This window comes from Globicephala melas, chromosome 20 (assembly GCF_963455315.2).
Source record: "Globicephala melas chromosome 20, mGloMel1.2, whole genome shotgun sequence".
In the NCBI taxonomy this organism is placed as follows: Eukaryota; Metazoa; Chordata; class Mammalia; order Artiodactyla; family Delphinidae; genus Globicephala; species Globicephala melas.
Window position 1 is genome coordinate 487,348 of NC_083333.1, and position 16,691 is coordinate 504,038.

General features: G+C 51.5%; 1 long non-coding RNA gene across 1 annotated transcript in view; it reads left to right on the forward strand.

The window, feature by feature from the left end:
- Positions 1–16,691, forward strand: part of LOC132594106 (uncharacterized) — a 171,917-nt gene that overhangs the window by 146,076 nt on the left and 9,150 nt on the right. The window lies entirely within an intron of this gene.

The window sequence follows — 16,691 nt, forward strand, 5'->3', positions numbered from 1 at the left end:
TTGCTCTTTCCTAGAACTTCCTTACTGACTCAGGTACCACAGCCCCTGTGGGGAATTTACTAGAAGGGAAAAGGCAGTTGTTCTTGCTGGCACATACCCTTTGGGTGCCGTTGGTCTGTGGCTGCCTGTTGACTATGAATATGTTTTTCTAAAAACTTCTCTCTCATCTCTCTCTCTCTCTCTCTCTCTCTCTCACACACACACACACACACACACACACACACACACACCCTTAGTGTTGGTCTAGACCCTCCTGGTTGAATAGAAGCAGATGCTGCAGTGGAGAGAAATGTGAGGCTGTAATTACATGATAATTGGGACCACACGGTGGAAATTTCCTCCCTGCCCTGGCTGGCCTCCCACTGCCCTCACTCACACACTCATTCACAGTTGGGTGGTCTTACAGGTGCCTGGATGTGACCAGCGGTTGGTGTTTGCCAATTCCAAACATCCACCCAGACTGTGGCCCAGGTGATGCCCGTTTCTGCCTTTGGAAAGTTTAAGACCTCATTCAAGGATGATGCATGTACGCGCAAGGCACTGTTGGAAACTCCAGGAAGAGAGCAAAACAGACAAAATCCCTGCCCTCACAAAGCTTATGTGGGACAGACAGACAAATACATGCATCCATCAGGACAAAATATATTATACTAGACAGCCAGAGGTATTAAGTAGAAAAGGTAAGAACGTGGGGTTAGGCAACGGTGAGCTGACTTGCAATTCTAGGGAAGAGATGAGTCAACCATGTGAGGTCTGGAGGAGGTGCAGGCAGAGGGACCTGCAATTGCAAAGGCTCCGGGGCAGGACTGTGCCTGGGGTATTTCAGGAATAGTGAGGTGGTAGATGTGGCTGGGGAAGAGCAAGGACCGAGGACAGAATAGGGCATGAGGTCACTGAGGTCACAGGTCATACAGGGCCCTGACGGTCATCTCAAGACCGTGGGCTTTTACTTGGGTGAGCACCAATCCCACGGAGAGTCCTCCTAAGACCCAAGCTCTAAGGAGAGAGCAGCTTCATTTTTCTACTGCCGGAGCCTTCTCCTTCTCCCCCTCCTCCATCAGTGCAGGACTTTCTGGAATGGGGGCGGGTCCTTCCACGGCCCTGGCACAACTCGCTTCCATCTAAGTCTACTTTGATGCCACCCACCCCCATGGTCCAGGGCCACACCCCTGTTCAGGTACAGGTGTACAGGTATCTTAGCCTTGGAATGGCCTTGGAATGGCTGGCCTGTCCACACAGGCAGGGTCAGCCTCCAGGGGAAGAAAAGAAAGGCCTGATCCCAGGTGAGTGTCTGATCCACTGATGCTGCCGGCTGGGGTCCACCCTGGTTGGCAACAAGGTCAGCCGTCTGCTGATTTGCATGGCCCCAGGCACTCATGACAGACAGCATTTTTTTTTTTTTAATTAGTGGATGGAATGGTCCCTCAGTACTACTCTGATCCTCTGCACCTGGCTCCTTCCCAGCCTGTAGGACTTCAAAAAATCTAATCTGAGGGGCGTAATGGGAAGAGTGTGGGCTCTGGAGCCAGACAGCTTCTGATCCCAGATCTACCTTCTATCTGCTGTGTGACCTTGAACAAGTTGCTGGGTTCCTCTGAGCCTCAGTTTCCTCATCTGTAGAGTGGGCGTAGTGGAATGGTGGCGGCCTCGTGGGATTGTTGGGAAGGCTGGATGTGACCGTGTGGGTGCAAAGGGCCTGGCACCTAGCAAGCCCGCAGTGAACCTTGAGCTCTATGATGACAGCAGCCAGAACAAAGGGTAGATCCTAGGATCCCAGCCTCACCTGGAGTGTCAGGGAAGCAATACTGGGATCCCAGCCTCACCTGGAGTGTCAGGGAAGCAGAGGCACCAGGGCCACTATTCCTTAGTGCCCGATGCCCTGCTTGGGGGCCAGGAGCCTCTGGAGGCAGCTGTGTTCTAGCGCTGCCCACCAGGCCCAGCCGCCAGCTCTGTGGTCACACAGCGATTGTCCTCATTATTGTTCTGGTCTGTGCTGGAGCTGGTTTGGCTTCTGCCTTCTCTCAGGTGATGCTTGTTGATCTAATTCCCTCCTGTTTTTCTCTTTAAGCACATAGTTGCTGCAAGTTAGAAAAAATGACCATCTGCAGCAGAGTGAAAATAGAGCAGTCCAGAGGAGGGGCATCAGGAGACCTGGGTCCTCAGCCCACCTGTGCCCTGTGACCTTGGGCGGGTTGCCTCTCCTCCTGGGTCTGAGCAATCATTTCTGTAAAAGCAAGAGCTCTGCCCAGAGGATCAGGGGGTCCCTCTGGCTGGGAAAAAAAAATCTATTCTGAGGATCAAAAAATAAATAAATCAAACCCCAGTTCTAGTGTCAAAGTTGAAAGCCTCTCATCTGTGAAAAGAGGATTTAAATTACCCTGTGTTTAAAAAAGGAGAGGGGAAAAATTTAATGGGGCTTAGAATGGAAAGTCCAAGTCAGACCCTGCTCTACAGACAAAGGGGGTGAAGGAGGGTGGGATTATTATCTTCAGCAGCTGAGCATTTTGACTGTGCGCTCTACTTTAAAAGGTTTTGCAGGTGTGGGAGGGGGTGGACGAGTAACCCGCACCTGAGAGTTTCAGATTAGGTGTTCAGAAGGCGGGGGACGTGGGCCCCAGAATGGGAAACTTGGGAAGATGGGGGCCTCAGGGGGAGTCTGGCCGAATAGGTCAGGTCTGAAGGTGTGGGGTTAGCTTGGAGGCTGGGCTGGCAAGGAGACATTTTCTCAGGCTGGAGGGGGAGTCAGCTTGGCTGCGGAAAAGCCAGGCAGATGGTTTTTTTCAGTGAGTTAGCCTCACTGTCCTGATTGGGTCTCCAGAATATGCAATTGCTTTTCCCCTATTCAGTTTGTTTGAACATCAGTGCAGGGTAAGGGGTAAGCACGTTGTGCCTGGGCAAACTGCGGCTGGGCAGGACCAAATCCGTGTGCGCTGGGGAAGAGCCCAGATAAACCAGGAATGAATCATTGGTAGAGGCCATAGGGGGAGAGGTGGGGTAGGGGCCCATCCCAAGATGTTGCGGGTAGGGGCTTTACTCAGCTGGAGGACTGGAGAAATCAAATAACTTGCTCTGGACCACAAAGGACAGAGATCTGTGGGCAGGGTGTTCAGGAGGAGGGACAGCAAGAGCAAAGGCTGGCAGGTATAGGTCTGTTTGAGGATCAAGAAGTGGCCCAATGTCAACTGTTGTTCTAAGCTCACTGCCAGCTCTTAGAGACCCTGAGCCTTAGACAGGACAGTCCTATGTCCAAAGAACTCTATCCCTTGTCAGCACAGCTGATTGGACCAGACGTAGAGCCCTGACCTATGCTGAGTCAATCAGAGCCCTGCTCCTGGGAATTTGAACCCTGAGAACTAGTCAGATGGTTGGTGGTGAACAGGTGAGTGGACAGGAAGCTCATCCCAGAAGCGGGAATTTGTGCCAGCCCACATTATGGGGCTATGGGTAGGCAGAGAAAGCCGGCGTGCTTGAGGAGCAGAAGGGAGCAGAGAGAAGCCTGGGGCCCCAGGAGGTGTCCTGTGTGCTTCCCTTAAACTCCCTTGAGTGAGTATGAGTTGCTTTATGTTCGTGGCCATCAACAATCCCTGCATGGAGACCCCTGGCTTGCTGTAGGATGAGGTGTGTATGCTGGGAGGTGCCAGGTGTCAGAAAATGAGCCTGAAGAGTTTGGGGCCAGGCTGGGCAGGGTTTAGAATGCTGGGCTGTGAGACCACAGATTACGTGTGTGTGTGTGTGTGTATGTGTGTGTATGAGAGAGAGAGAGAGAGAGAGCGCAAGAGAGAGAGAGAGAGAGAGAGAGACTGAAGTTTCTGAGCAGCCCTGGCAGCCCCAGTGTAGTGGAAGGGAAGTCCCTGAAGTTTAGGCCCTGAGTGTCCCCAGACAGAGAGCCTCAAGGGCCAGGGGGCAGCTCAGACAGCCTTGCTGGGTGCTCCCTGCAGGGCCCGAGCCCAGATCACATGCATGAAGGGGGCACTTTCGGTCTGATTCCCTAGCAAACCACCTGCTTCCAGTATGGTCAGTCTCAGGTAATTGACCGCCCCCCCGCCAAGCACACACCCAGTGGTCACCAGCCATCCACAGGTTCATCCCTGCCCAGCCCACAAAAAATAAGACCCTTCTCCAGTCTCCAGCATGGTGGCCTCAAAGGAGCTCAGGATTTGGATTCTGACAAATCTGAGTTCAAATTGCGGCTCACACTTACAGTGGTGTGACTTTGAGCAAGCCCCTTAACCTCTCTTAGCCTCCCAGGGCCCTCATCTATAAATCATGTTCGATGTACTTCTTCCTAGAGTTGCCATGAGGATTAAACGATATGGTGAATGTAAGAGGTCAGCGTACGCCTGGCACCTTGTACATATTCAGAGAACTTCCTTCCCTCCCTCCCCCTTCCTCCTCCAAGGGGGTAGGTCTGGTCAGGCGGACGCAGCTCTCATTGCTGCGTTGTGAGGTCCAAGAGCGTAGGACCCTAGTCCATCACGTTCACTCTCCCATCCCACGGAAACAGGAGGGCCTGCCTTTTGCATCTGGCAGAGCTGGCTTTCGTCCTGGTCAGTGCTGGCTCTGTGGCCCCAGGCAAGTTCACTGGGAGCCTCTGTTGCCTCAGCCCGGATATTAGGCTTCCACTTTCCAGCTGCTGAGAATGAGTGATGCTGTGTATTCAAGGCCAAGCCCAGTGGCTTGGATCTCTGCTCCACAGAAGGGGTTTAACTGGAATCGCAGTAGCAGCCCCTGGCTGCAAGCACCCAGGTGGCTCTGGTCTGCAGCTTAGAGCTGCGGCAGCCTCTGGCCTCCCTCCTCTGTCCTCCGTAGGGTGACAGGTGGGAGGGGGACCTGATAGCCCAAGTGGGAGAAGAGCCTGCCCCGGAGAAGATCAGATGGCCCTGAGCAGCCTGCCCGGCCCACTCTCCAGCACCTGCCCCTCTTCTGGGAAAGAAAAGACCCAAAACAAACCTTGCTGTCATTAAGCAATTAAGTGGAAATCAAATAAGCCCAAGAAAAGCCAATTAATAAAGGAGCAACAAAAACTAACAGAATCATGGGGGCTGCGGGAAATACTGAGAAAACACAAACAGGGCCAGATGCTGGAGGCTGTTGGGAGAGGGCTGGGCTCTGGGCTGTGGCATCTGAATGCAGAGGAAGCCCTGCAGACCCCTGAAGATGCTCTGACAGGGAGGATGCCCTAGTCTGATGGGGGAGACAGAGGCTAGCCCGTGGGAGCTCCCGGACTTATGGAGGAGACATGGCCTCTGCCCTGGAAGTTGGGGATTTCAGTTTATTAAGCTGCTGTTATATTTCAGCGCTTGTGCTATGTATTCTTACACAATATTAATTCTTGAAAAGTTCTTACTCTCAACTTGACCATCTCATTTGATGTAAAATCCAAAGTGCCCCCTATGGCCCACCAGGCCCTAGTTACTGTGACCCCCATTGCCTCTCCAAAGTCCTCACAACTTGCTTCCTTTCACTACCCTGGTGTCCTTGCCACTCCTCACTCTCCAGGCACACTCCTGCCTCAGGGTCTTTGCATGTACTGTTCACATCTGCCTGGAATGTCCTTCTCTTGATATGCATTCACAGGCCTTGATCCATCCACTCACTTCATTCAGATCAACCGTCACCTCTTCAGAGAGGCTTTTCTTGACCATTTTTCCTAAAATAACCTCTCACCCCACCCTTCAGTCCTTTTACCCTTCCCCTGCTTATTTTCCTCCATAACAATTATTCCCGCCACCTGACATTTAATATATTGATTTGGTTCTTTTCTATCTCTCTCCCACTAGGAAGTAAGTTCCATGAGAGGAAGTCCTTGCTTTATCCCCTGAACTTAGACTCATTGTATAGTAGGTGGTCCATGCATAGTTGTTGAATGAATGAGATAGCTGAATCACAGAGAGGTTAAGTCACTTACTTAGGGTCATCCCAGCATTGAGGGGCAGAACAATTTGTGAGCTGAGACCTCCTTACTCTCCAGCCCATGCCCTTTCGCCCTCAGTACACTGCTTCCCTGGCTTCCATGGCTGTTGGCATAATGTGGTAGGCAGACAATGGCCTCTCAGAGACGTCCTAATCCCTGGAACCTGTGAATATGTTAGGTTACATGGCAAAGGAGAATTAAGGTTGCAGGTGGAATTAAGATTGTTAATCAGCTGACCTTAAGGTAAGCAGAGTGTTGTATTGGGTTGGCCAAAAAGATCATTTGGGTTTTCCCGTAAGATGTTACAGAAAACCCAAATCAACTTTTTGGCCAACCCAATATTATCCAGGCGGGCCCAAAATAATCACAAGGGTCCTTAAATATGGAAGAAGGCAGAAGAGGCAGAGAGGATGTGATGGCAAAAGCAAGGTTGGAACAATGCAGTGTGAGGGGCCACTAGCCAAGGAATAGTGGGCCACCTCTAGAAGCTGGAAAAGGCGAGGGAACAGATTCTCCTCTAGAGCCTTCAGAAGGAACACAGCCCTGCTGACACCTTGATCTTAGCCCAGCAAGACTCAATTCACACTTCTGGCCTCCAGAACTGTAGAGTAATAAATATGTTTAAGCCACCAAGCTTGTGGTGCTGTGTTATTGCAGCAGTAGGAAAAAAAAAACATACAATGATCTCAGGGTGGGAGCCCAGCCATAGGACAGAGACAGAAATGTTGGTTGAACCTGGGACAGCACAGTACACAGACCTTCAGTAAACCTGACACCCTTTGGGTTTGGGGAAGGCAGCTGGGAGAAGGGGCTGCCTGTGGACTGGGGTAGAGGGGAGGCCCAGCAGGAGGACATCTCAAGCCTACATTCTTGACGATGTTCCCCCTGCCAGGACTTGGGTGGGGTAGGACCTGGCTGGATGGAGAGGTTTTTTCCAGAGCACCATGAAGACACGCCACTGACCCACAGTCCCTGTGTTAGGGCAGGGCACTTTGTCCTCGTCCCATCCCCTCCATGCCTGCCTTTGGCTCACAAGTAAGCACACACATGCCCCCAGGGGTACCAAGCTGTAATGGACCTTTGACTCTGGCCTGAGTGAGGCCTGGGGGATGGGCACTGTGTAAGGAAAGGGCCTGGGCTGCAGAGAGAGGCCAGCAAGGAAGGCAGGTGAGGGCAGCAAGGACAAACCCTTGGATCACTGCGAAAGTCACTCCCCAGTCTGGGACTCAATGCCTTGTTCACAGACATTAAACCTCCCCAGTTTGCCCCTCGGAGATTACCGGGCTGGAAGGGGGGACCTGACATGAAGGCACTGGGTAGGAAGCAAGAGGCAAAATCACGTACTGATCCCTCCAAAAGGTGAGGTGACCACACAAGGACTCAGGTCCTGGACGCAGCAGACAGACCTCAGCCCTGCTCCCACTGGCTGGGCATCCTGGGGCAATGCAGCCTGAGCCCAGCTTCCTTTGCCTCACCTAAGAAATGGGGATGGTAATTCAGGTCCACCTGCAATTCAGGAAGCCAACAGTGTCGGAAAACTGAGTTTTGTTTCAAAACTCATTTGGTGAAAAATTTGACCTGATGTGAGGCTGTAACCAGAGAGTTATCACGCGATTAGCCGCAGATGCATGTCTCTGATTATGGGGTGCATGCCTGGAGGCATCATGAAATAAACAGAACATGCACTGAAGTACTTTTCAAAAATCTGGTTCCACGGATTCTGGAAAATGGATTTGAACCTGCAGCAACTACTCTGTGGGGCAGAAATGAAGCAGTCCTTTCGTGGCTCCTGGGACTCAGTGGGCCCTCAATAAATGCCCAGATGACCCCTGTAAGGAGGCGGTAGTATTCTCATTTTACACATCAGAAAATAGAGGCTCAGAAAGGTTAAGTAACTTTCTCAGGGTCACCCAGCAGCTAAATGGCAGAGCTGCAGTCCTACAAAATTTACGATCTTAGACACTATGTAAGACACTCAATTATGTTGCCTATTGTCAGGTGACTTGTTTTTCCCAGAGCCAACCCAGAATGAGTTCTAGCCAGTGACTTGTGCACTGCCCACCCCCATTGTCCCTTGCCTCTGCTGGACACAGGACTCAGGGAAAGTCTGGATGGAGTCCTGGGCTCCTCTTCCTTGTCAATTTGACGCAGGTGGAGTTTGGGAAACCATAGCTACCGCATCCCTGGGTGACTGTGGCCTTGTGCCGAGAGCTGTTAAGTACCAGCACTGGGAAAGGAGCTGCCATCCAGTAGCTTCTCCTCCTGTGGCCATGCTTACCAAGGCCTCCAGACATCAGAAGGGCAGGCTCCTGCTTCGTCACAGCTAGTGGGAGGGTGCAGCCTCCCTCTTTGTTATCTGGAACTTGTGTGGGCTCTACGTTTATGGAGTCAGGGAACTGTGGGGTCAGAGAGGGCTGAATGGAGGTGCCTCAGCACCAACAGACCACCTTGGGCCATGTGAGCCCCATCCCGTGACGCCAGGGTCCCGGCTCTCCGGCACAGCTAGGCCACTATGTGTAGCATGAATGGGGAGCTTGATGGCAGTGGGCAGTTCAAAGAGCCAGAGCAGCCCACACATGGATCACCACTGAGGAGCAAGGGGAGAGAAGGGTGTCTTGTACCCAGCAACACCCAGAGTGCCCCCAGAGTGCCCCTGGGTCCAGCCCCGGAGACTGAATTGGGACCAGAAGGGATTGCAAATAAGCTGGGTGATGCAATCAGGATCTAGGAGCATCTCTGTTGATTGGAGCTTCATCTGACAAGATGAAGCTTAACAGGGACAAAGAGGACATCATGTTGTGGGGTCCCAAGAGCCGAGGCTGTGGCAGCGGGAGTGACAAAGACCTGGGGGTTTAGCAAGTAGTCAGCTGATGCCAGGCAGCAGTGATTCTTTTTTTTTTAATTGACGTATAGTTGATTTACACTGTTGTGCTAATTTCTGCTGTACAGCAAAGTGACTCAGTTATACACATATATACATTCTTTTTTAATATTCTTTTCCATCATGGTTTGTCTTAGGAGATTGGATATAGTTCCCTATGCTATACAGTAGAACCTTGTTGTTTATCCATTCTATATGTAATAGTTTGCATCTGCTCATCCCAAACTCCCAGTCCGTCCTTCTCCCTCTCCACCTTCCCCTTGGCAACCACAAGTCTGTTCTCTACGTCTGTGAGTCTGTTTCTGTTTTGTAGATAGGTTCATTTGTGCCATATTTTAGATTCCACATATAAGTGATATCATACGGCACTTGTCTTTCTCTTTCTGACTTACTTCACTTAGTATGATAATCTCTAGTTGCATCCATGTTGCTGCAAATGACATTATTTTGTTCTTTCTTTTTTTTTTTTTTTTGCGGTTTGCGGGCCTCTCACTGTTGTGGCCTCTCCTTTTGCAAAGCACAGGCTCCGGACGCGCAGTCTCAGTGACCATGGCTCACAGGCCCAGCCGCTCCGCGGCATATGGGATCCTCCCGGACCGGGGCATGAACCCGTATCCTCTGCATCGGCAGACGGACTCTAAACCACTGTGCCACCAGGGAAGCCCTATTTTGTTCTTTTTGATGGCAAGTAGTATTCCACTGTGTGTGTGTGTGTGTGTGTGTGTGTGTGTGTGTGTGTGTGTGTCTGTATCACATCTTCTTTATCCATTCACCTGTCAATGACATTAGGTTGTTTCCATGTCTTGGCTATTGTGAATAGTGTTACTATTCATAGGGGTGCATGTTATCTTTTTGAATTATAATTTGGCCAGGTATATGCCCAGGATTGGGATTGCTGGATCATATGGCAGTTCTATTTTTAGTTTTATGAGGAACCTCCATACTGTTCTCCGTAGTGGCTCAGGCAGCAGTAATCCTTTTTTAGGGGCTGGCAGGGAGAGGTACATATACCCAAGCAGCTAACTTCTCCTGGGCTCTGTTCATACACAACAGCAGCCAAAATAAGGGGCAAGCTTGTTTTTCTCTGGGCAAGTCCAGTTCCGAGTGAAGATTTAGGAAGGATATTGACAAGGTGGGCCAGTCCAGAGGTAGGCACAGGTGGGGCCTTGGAACCTATTTGAAAGGAGGGCCTGGGACTGACACTAGACATTGAGATTTAGAGTCAGGGATAGGAACTCCCTCTCTGAGACGTCACCCAGTCTGTTTTTAGGCAGGGGGGAAACCTCAGGTCTAAAGGCTGGAGGGCATGGAAAACCATGAGGGACTCAGGCTAGAAACAAAGAAGAACTTTCTAAATCCATAGGAATACCAGTGCTAAGGTTTCACCTCCCTCTTGGGCTTCCCTGGTGGCTCAGTGGTTGAGAGTCCGTCTGCCGATGCAGGGGACACGGGTTCGTGCCCCAGTCTGGGAAGATCCCACATGCCACGGAGCGCCTAGGCCTGTGAGCCATGGTGCTGAGCCTGTGCGTCCGGAGCCTGTGCTCTGCAACGGGAGAGGCCACAACAGTGAGAGGCCCGCGTACTGCTAAAAAAAAAAAAAGAATAAGATGCTTTCCATGTGTAGGTGGGCTGACTCAGCGTGGGTCATTGGCCGAGATGTGGCTCTCCCGTGCCCAGGGTGTGGCTATGAGCTGGCACTAAGCCAGGAAGAGAGGAACATAGTGGGGAAGGGGGTGAAGAGCCAGGGACCTGCTCCAGACCGGCAGCCTCAGCTGGCTCCCAGGCCCGGAGGGGAGGAGGCGGGCAGGGGACTAGCAGGCACACACTCCCTATTAATTACCCCTCAGCCTAATTAGTCTTCCAGCCTCCCCTCCCACTGCTAGGAAAAGGCCTTTGTTTGCTGTCTGCATGTTTACCAAGCAAGTGGCTTTTAAAAGTTTTCATAGACACAGAGAACCCATTTAGGAGGCTGGGTGGATAAAATTATTTATAGAGTTTAATGGTTATCGTTCTCATGCCTTTAGGAAATCAGGAGCCATGTGGGTGGTGGGTCTGGGGGGGCCAGGATGTCTCTGCCGGCTGCACCTCCTCCTGTTGCCCTCCCTCCTCCTCTACCTCTCTTCCGGACAGTCCTCTTGCTTCTGTCCTTTCTCTGCTTCTGTCTCTTCTGCACCTTTTCTGTTTTCCTTTTGAAATTACCCTTTAGCTCACTCTGTGTCTCCCCACCTCCCTTCCCTTCTTCCTCTCTCTCTCTCTAGCTGTTAGATTCCCTGTTTTCTCACTGCCTGTCTTCCTCAAGGTCTATATTTGGATTTGTAGGTGTATCTCTGTCTTTCTCTCTGTGTGTTCTCTGTCTTGGTGAATCTCTCTGGCTCTCTGTCTTTTTCTCCGTTTCTGTCTGTGTAAGTCTCTATCTCTGTCTCTCACTGTCTCTTCTCCATCTCTCTCTTTCTGTCATTTATCTCCCCCATCTCTTGGTCTCTGTCCCTGGCTTTTTCCCTCTCTCTTCATCTCTCCACCTACATCCTGTGTACTTTGTCCAGACAACCGCATGGGCCCCAGGCATTGGTGGGCAGTTCTTTTCCATAAGAGCCTTTCACACGTGTCTCCGAGTGGCTGGTGGGTTGGGTTCCTGAGTGTCCTGGGCCCACTGCCTCCGCTGGGGCGGGTCCTCTCATGGGTCAATTTGTGTGGGGTCCTGAGGGTGGGACCCTCTTCTTCTCCCACAAGGACAAGGCCCAGAGTGAAAGTGCCTGCCGCCCAAGGTCACGCAGGGGTGGAGGAGAGCAGAGAGAGGTGAGACTGGGAGCCAGTGCACCCTTCAGGCTGAGACCATGGGACAGAGGGTAGGTCATAAGGGGGGTAAAAGGGACTCCCAAGGGTCAAGGATTCCAGAGGAAGGCCTTGGGAACTGGGTAGAACTTTGAAGTTCCTCTGAGATCAGGTCCACTGAGGCCCACCCCAAGCAGGTCTCTAGCGACATTCCCTCCAGCCTCTGGTACAGACCTTCGGGGATAGGAAACTCCCTACCTGTTAGACAGTTGTGCCCAAGGAAGCATCTTCTCTACGGGGAGTCCCTCCTGGCTGCGTCTGTGTGAGGAAGGTCTGGAAGTGGAGAGGTAACAGGCCCCTAACTCTGGCAGCACCTAGTCTGATGAGGAAAATGTGGACTCCACCTGTGCAGTGTGTGTGGCGTCCTGGAAAGCTGTCTTTGGAGCGTGGAGACAGACATGCTGGCACTGGTCCTGATTAATGTACTACTGTGTGCCCTGGGCTAGCCACTTTGCCCTGAGGGCCCTGGTTTCTTCTTCTGGAAAATGGGATTGGCGATAACACACCTACATCTCAGGGTTGACAGCAATATGACATGGTGATGGAGAGCCCAAGCTTAGGGTACGGGTGGCTAATATGAATTAGCTCTGTGTCCTAATTCACATTCTCCCTACTTCTTAGCTGTGTGGTCTTGTGCAAGTTACTTGACCTCTCTGAGCCAGTTTCTTTCTCTATAAAATGGTGATAAAAAACAGTCCCTTATACCACTGATTTGTTGTGATAACAATTCAATGAGGTGCTGCATGACTAATGCTTTGCTTGCACAAGTGACTGAACCTCTCTGTGCCTCAGTTTTCTCATCTGTAAAATGGGGATGATAATACTACTCACCTCCAATGGTGGTTGTGAGGACTAAATGAAATAGCACATGTTAAGCATTCGGACCAGTGTCTGGTACAGAGCAAGCACCACATGAGAGTCACCTATTGTAATTAGCACAGTGCTTAGCCCATAACAGGGTATGATCTCATCCCTATGGACTCCGACAACCTCCTCCTACTCCCCTCCTTGAGCCCCAACATGTCCACCACGGGTGGCGGGGAGAGAGTGGGGCGGGGAAGTGGGACTGTCCTCTCCTGGGAAGATCTGGCTCCACTCTCCTGTTCATCCATCCAACCATCTTGCAGTCGAGCCTCCAAAAGCTCTTTAACGAGCCTCCAAGGGGACTTTCAGATCATCTGCTTCCCGGGAGACCCGCTTGCATCTCGCAGCAGGGTGGTGCCCATAGCAGGAGGTGGAGGCCGTGTGGGAAAGCATCCTGAGCAGAGTGGCAGGTGGAGGGGTCTCCGCCTCCACACTCCCTGGCGGGGTTGCCTGGAGCTCTCAGCCTCGGTGCCAGGAGCAGCCTGCTGCCTACATGGCCCCGTTAACTACACCAAGGTAGGCACAGCAAACTGGGCGCAGGACTCCTGGGATTTTGGTGGCTGGGCCTTTGCGACCAGTATGATCATTCGGCCCCATTGACTCATTAAATGGCCCTGTCCTTTTTCCTTCTGGGGAATTGATGAGGTGAATCCAAATTGCGGTGTGTGAGATCCCCAGTCCTTGCTTTCTGGCTTCGTACTTGAACTTAGATTTAGAGACATTTTGAATCTCCTTAACATCTGGATTTCAATTTGCCAGTTTATAGGATGGAATTAACAATGCTGACCCCACTTAGCCTTTTAAGGGGGTATTAATAATTAATAAAGACAATGATCGCAGCCGGCATTTATTCAGAACTTACTGTGCACTCGGCCCTGTGCTGAGACTTCTCAGCGTGGTCCTAGTTCACGTTCACAGCCTCATGAAGTAGGGGCTCTTATGGTCGTATCCTTGGTGTGGGAAAACTGACAGGGGACACCTCAGCATAAGGCCACTCAGAGAGTAACAGGTGTATGATGCGCTGCCCGCTGCTCTTTTCACTGACCCACACTGGGGCTTTAAAGACCCAGAGCTTTTGGTGAGGAAAAGGTGCCCATTTCCTCCCTGGGGAAGGAGGCCCCAGTGTAAGGAAGTCCCCCTTGGGGGAGGGAGTGGCCGTTGAGGCAGATCAGCTGCCCAGGAGTCTGGGAGCCTTGCATCCCATGGGAGGATTTTTGGGCCAGGCTTGCTGGGCGGCTGGGGGTGGAAACATAGGGCTTCTCTGGTTCCTTAAGGCCCCATCTGAAGGCAGGGTCAGTTGGGAGATGAGTGACAGCAGGGCTGAGGCCTAGGGAAGGTGAGAGAGACCAGAAGGGGGAACTCTCCTGGTTGACTCTATTCTCAGAGCACCTGGCACATAGTAGGTGCTCATTTAATGCTGCTTGAATGAAGGTCTGACCGAGGAGCCCAGCAAAAGATCTTGCACCCCCTCTTTCCAGAGCCCTCCTCTGTGAGCCCCATGGTCTGGGCATGACTGGGAAGAAGGCCCCTTTCTGCTCGGGTGGGAGCAGTGAGGCCTTTCCAGGCTTCTGTTAGCAAAAAGTTAGTTAGTGAAAAGAATCACTAGGACCCCTCCCTCCTCCCCCCTCCCCCCCATGCCCGACGACAAGGGAACAAGTAGCTGGGAGCAGCAGTACTGGGGCCAGTCAGACATTTGGGGTCACACTCTCGCCACCAGGGGCACACTGTCCCTAAACCCCCACCATCCTAGTTTCCAGATGCCAAGCTGGCCGCAGGAGTATTAAAGGATAATTTATTTTGAAAAAGTACCAACATGACTCTCATACCGAAACAAAATGAACATGTGTCAAAGATTGTATTTAACTCATTAATTAGCTAGGGACCCCATGAGATGTTACAACCTGTTCAAAGGAGAATTCAAATTATCTCATGTATAGAGTCAAAGAAGGCGTCCTGAAATGAATTCACACATAGTTGTGAAAACTGGCAAATCTAGTCTGTATCCACAGAACAACAATCAACGGCATTCCTCTGAACACAATTTGCATTTCTATGGGCAAGAATTATTTGCATTATTATCAGTTGGGATGTGAATGACAGCAAGGCAAGGGTTTAGGGAAAGAGCTGAGAAAAGGGGCCCAGCATTTGCATGTCTGCATGGGCAGCCTCCGGGCTCCGGCTCGGCTGGTCCAGGGTATCACCTGCAGGGACTGTGAACTGCACACCTGTGCCCAACCCAGAAGCGGGCTGAATCGAGCGGGCAATCTGACACCTGCCTTTTTTTTTTTTTTTTTAACTTTTTATTTTCTAATTTCTTTTTTTTTATATCTTTATTGGAGTATAATTGCTCTACAATGGTGTGTTAGTTTCTGCTTTATAACAAAGTGAATCAGTTATACATATACATATGTCCCCATATCTCTTCCCTCTTGCGTCTCTCTCCCTCCCACCCTCCCTATCCCACCCCTCTAGGTGGTCACATAGCACCGAGCTGATCTCCCTGTGCTATGCGACTGCTTCCCACTAGCTATCTATTTTACGTATGGAAGTGTATATATGTCCATGCCACTCTCTCACTTTGTCACAGCTTACCCTTCCCCCTCCACATATCCTCAAGTCCATGCTCTAGTAGGTCTGTGTCTTTATTCCCATTTTACCCCTAGGTTCTTCATGACCTTTTTTTTTTTTTTCTTAGATTCCATATATATGTGTTTACCTGTTGGTGAGCAGTTCGTGACCTGAGCACTCTACGTGGAATAGTAAAATGATCTGTGCAACGGCACCCCTGGCTGAGGAAGGTGCCCTCTGCATCACAGACAAAGCACACTAGGGTGATGCAGGCAGCGAATGGAAGGCTGAATGTAGGAGAAGATGGAGAGAGGAGGAGCCCTGGGTGACAGGAGGTTGGGAGCCTCCTCATCAGGCGGGTGGGGGTGGGGAAGGAAGGAAGGAAGGGAAGGCTATCAGGGGCTGAGGGAGAAGAGGAGGGAAAGGGAGAGAAGAGGGGAGAATCAGAGAGGTAGCTTGACATGGGAGCAAAGTCCCAGCCTGGAAACCCGGGGCTGGGGTCCCACCCTCGGCTCTGGCTGCCTGGCCTTGGGGGTGGAGCCCTTCCGGGCCTCAGCTTCTTTCTGGTTAAGGGGGGAGGATGACACAAGAGGACCTGCATGGCACCATTAATTCTGACTTCTCTTGGGTCTGGCCACACTCAAGAGCTTGGTGCTCCCCAGACCTGTCATGCACCTCTGGGCCTCTGGGCCTTTGAACATGTTGTTCCCTTTGCTTGGAAAGCCTTTCCTTCCTTGCCTGCCTGGCGAAGTCCTATCCATCCACCAAGGCCCCTTGCTGTTGGAACATCACCTCCCTTTAGCATTCAAGACTGTCCCAGGCGCTATGGAATGCTCCTTATCCCTCAGCTGCGGTGTTATAAGTAGCTTATCTTCACAAGCAAGGGACTTAAAGTCAGACAGACTGGGTCTAAACTCTGGCTCTGCCTCTTAGATAGCCTCTAAGTGTTCAAATCTCTAAAATGACGTTGGGACCATTTCACTCAAGTAATGGCACCCACCTTCACAGTGCTGTGATGTTCCCAGGGGACATACTTGTAAATCTCTCAGCCCTGTCCCTGGAACCTGGGACGTGCTCAAAAAATGTTGGCTGTTACTATACACCTGTGAGATAGCACATCGTTCTCGGGTCACTGGGGTCAGTTCTGTCCAGATGCCCCATTGAGCAGGGCTGTGTCTTACTTCCCTGTGTGTCACCCCTGCCTAGCGCAGCACCTGGACATTAGCAGGCTGGCAGTGAATCCCCACTGGATGTAATGACTTTGGATGACATAAGTGGAGGGACAGGGAAGGACTGATAGAAGGAGAGAGACTTAACCGGGCCAGGTGTGGAGGTCTGAGCTGCCAGGGATGGCGATAATTAGCTTAGGAGGGAGGGGAAGGGCCCAGCTAAGGCTGGCTGCTGGTAGGAGAGCTGGCATCTGGTTGGGAGCCTATCTCTCAGGACAAGAACCCTCCGGACTTCCTCCAGGACACAGGAACTCTCCCGGGATGTCTCCGAGGATGGCTGGAGATTGGAGTTATGTGAGATTCAAGCCTCGGCTTTCTCTAAGGGCCAAGAAAAGATACTTACCGGTTATCCCAGGCTGCTGCTGCTAGGAGATGCTCTCTCCCTTCTCCTGGAGATGGGGAT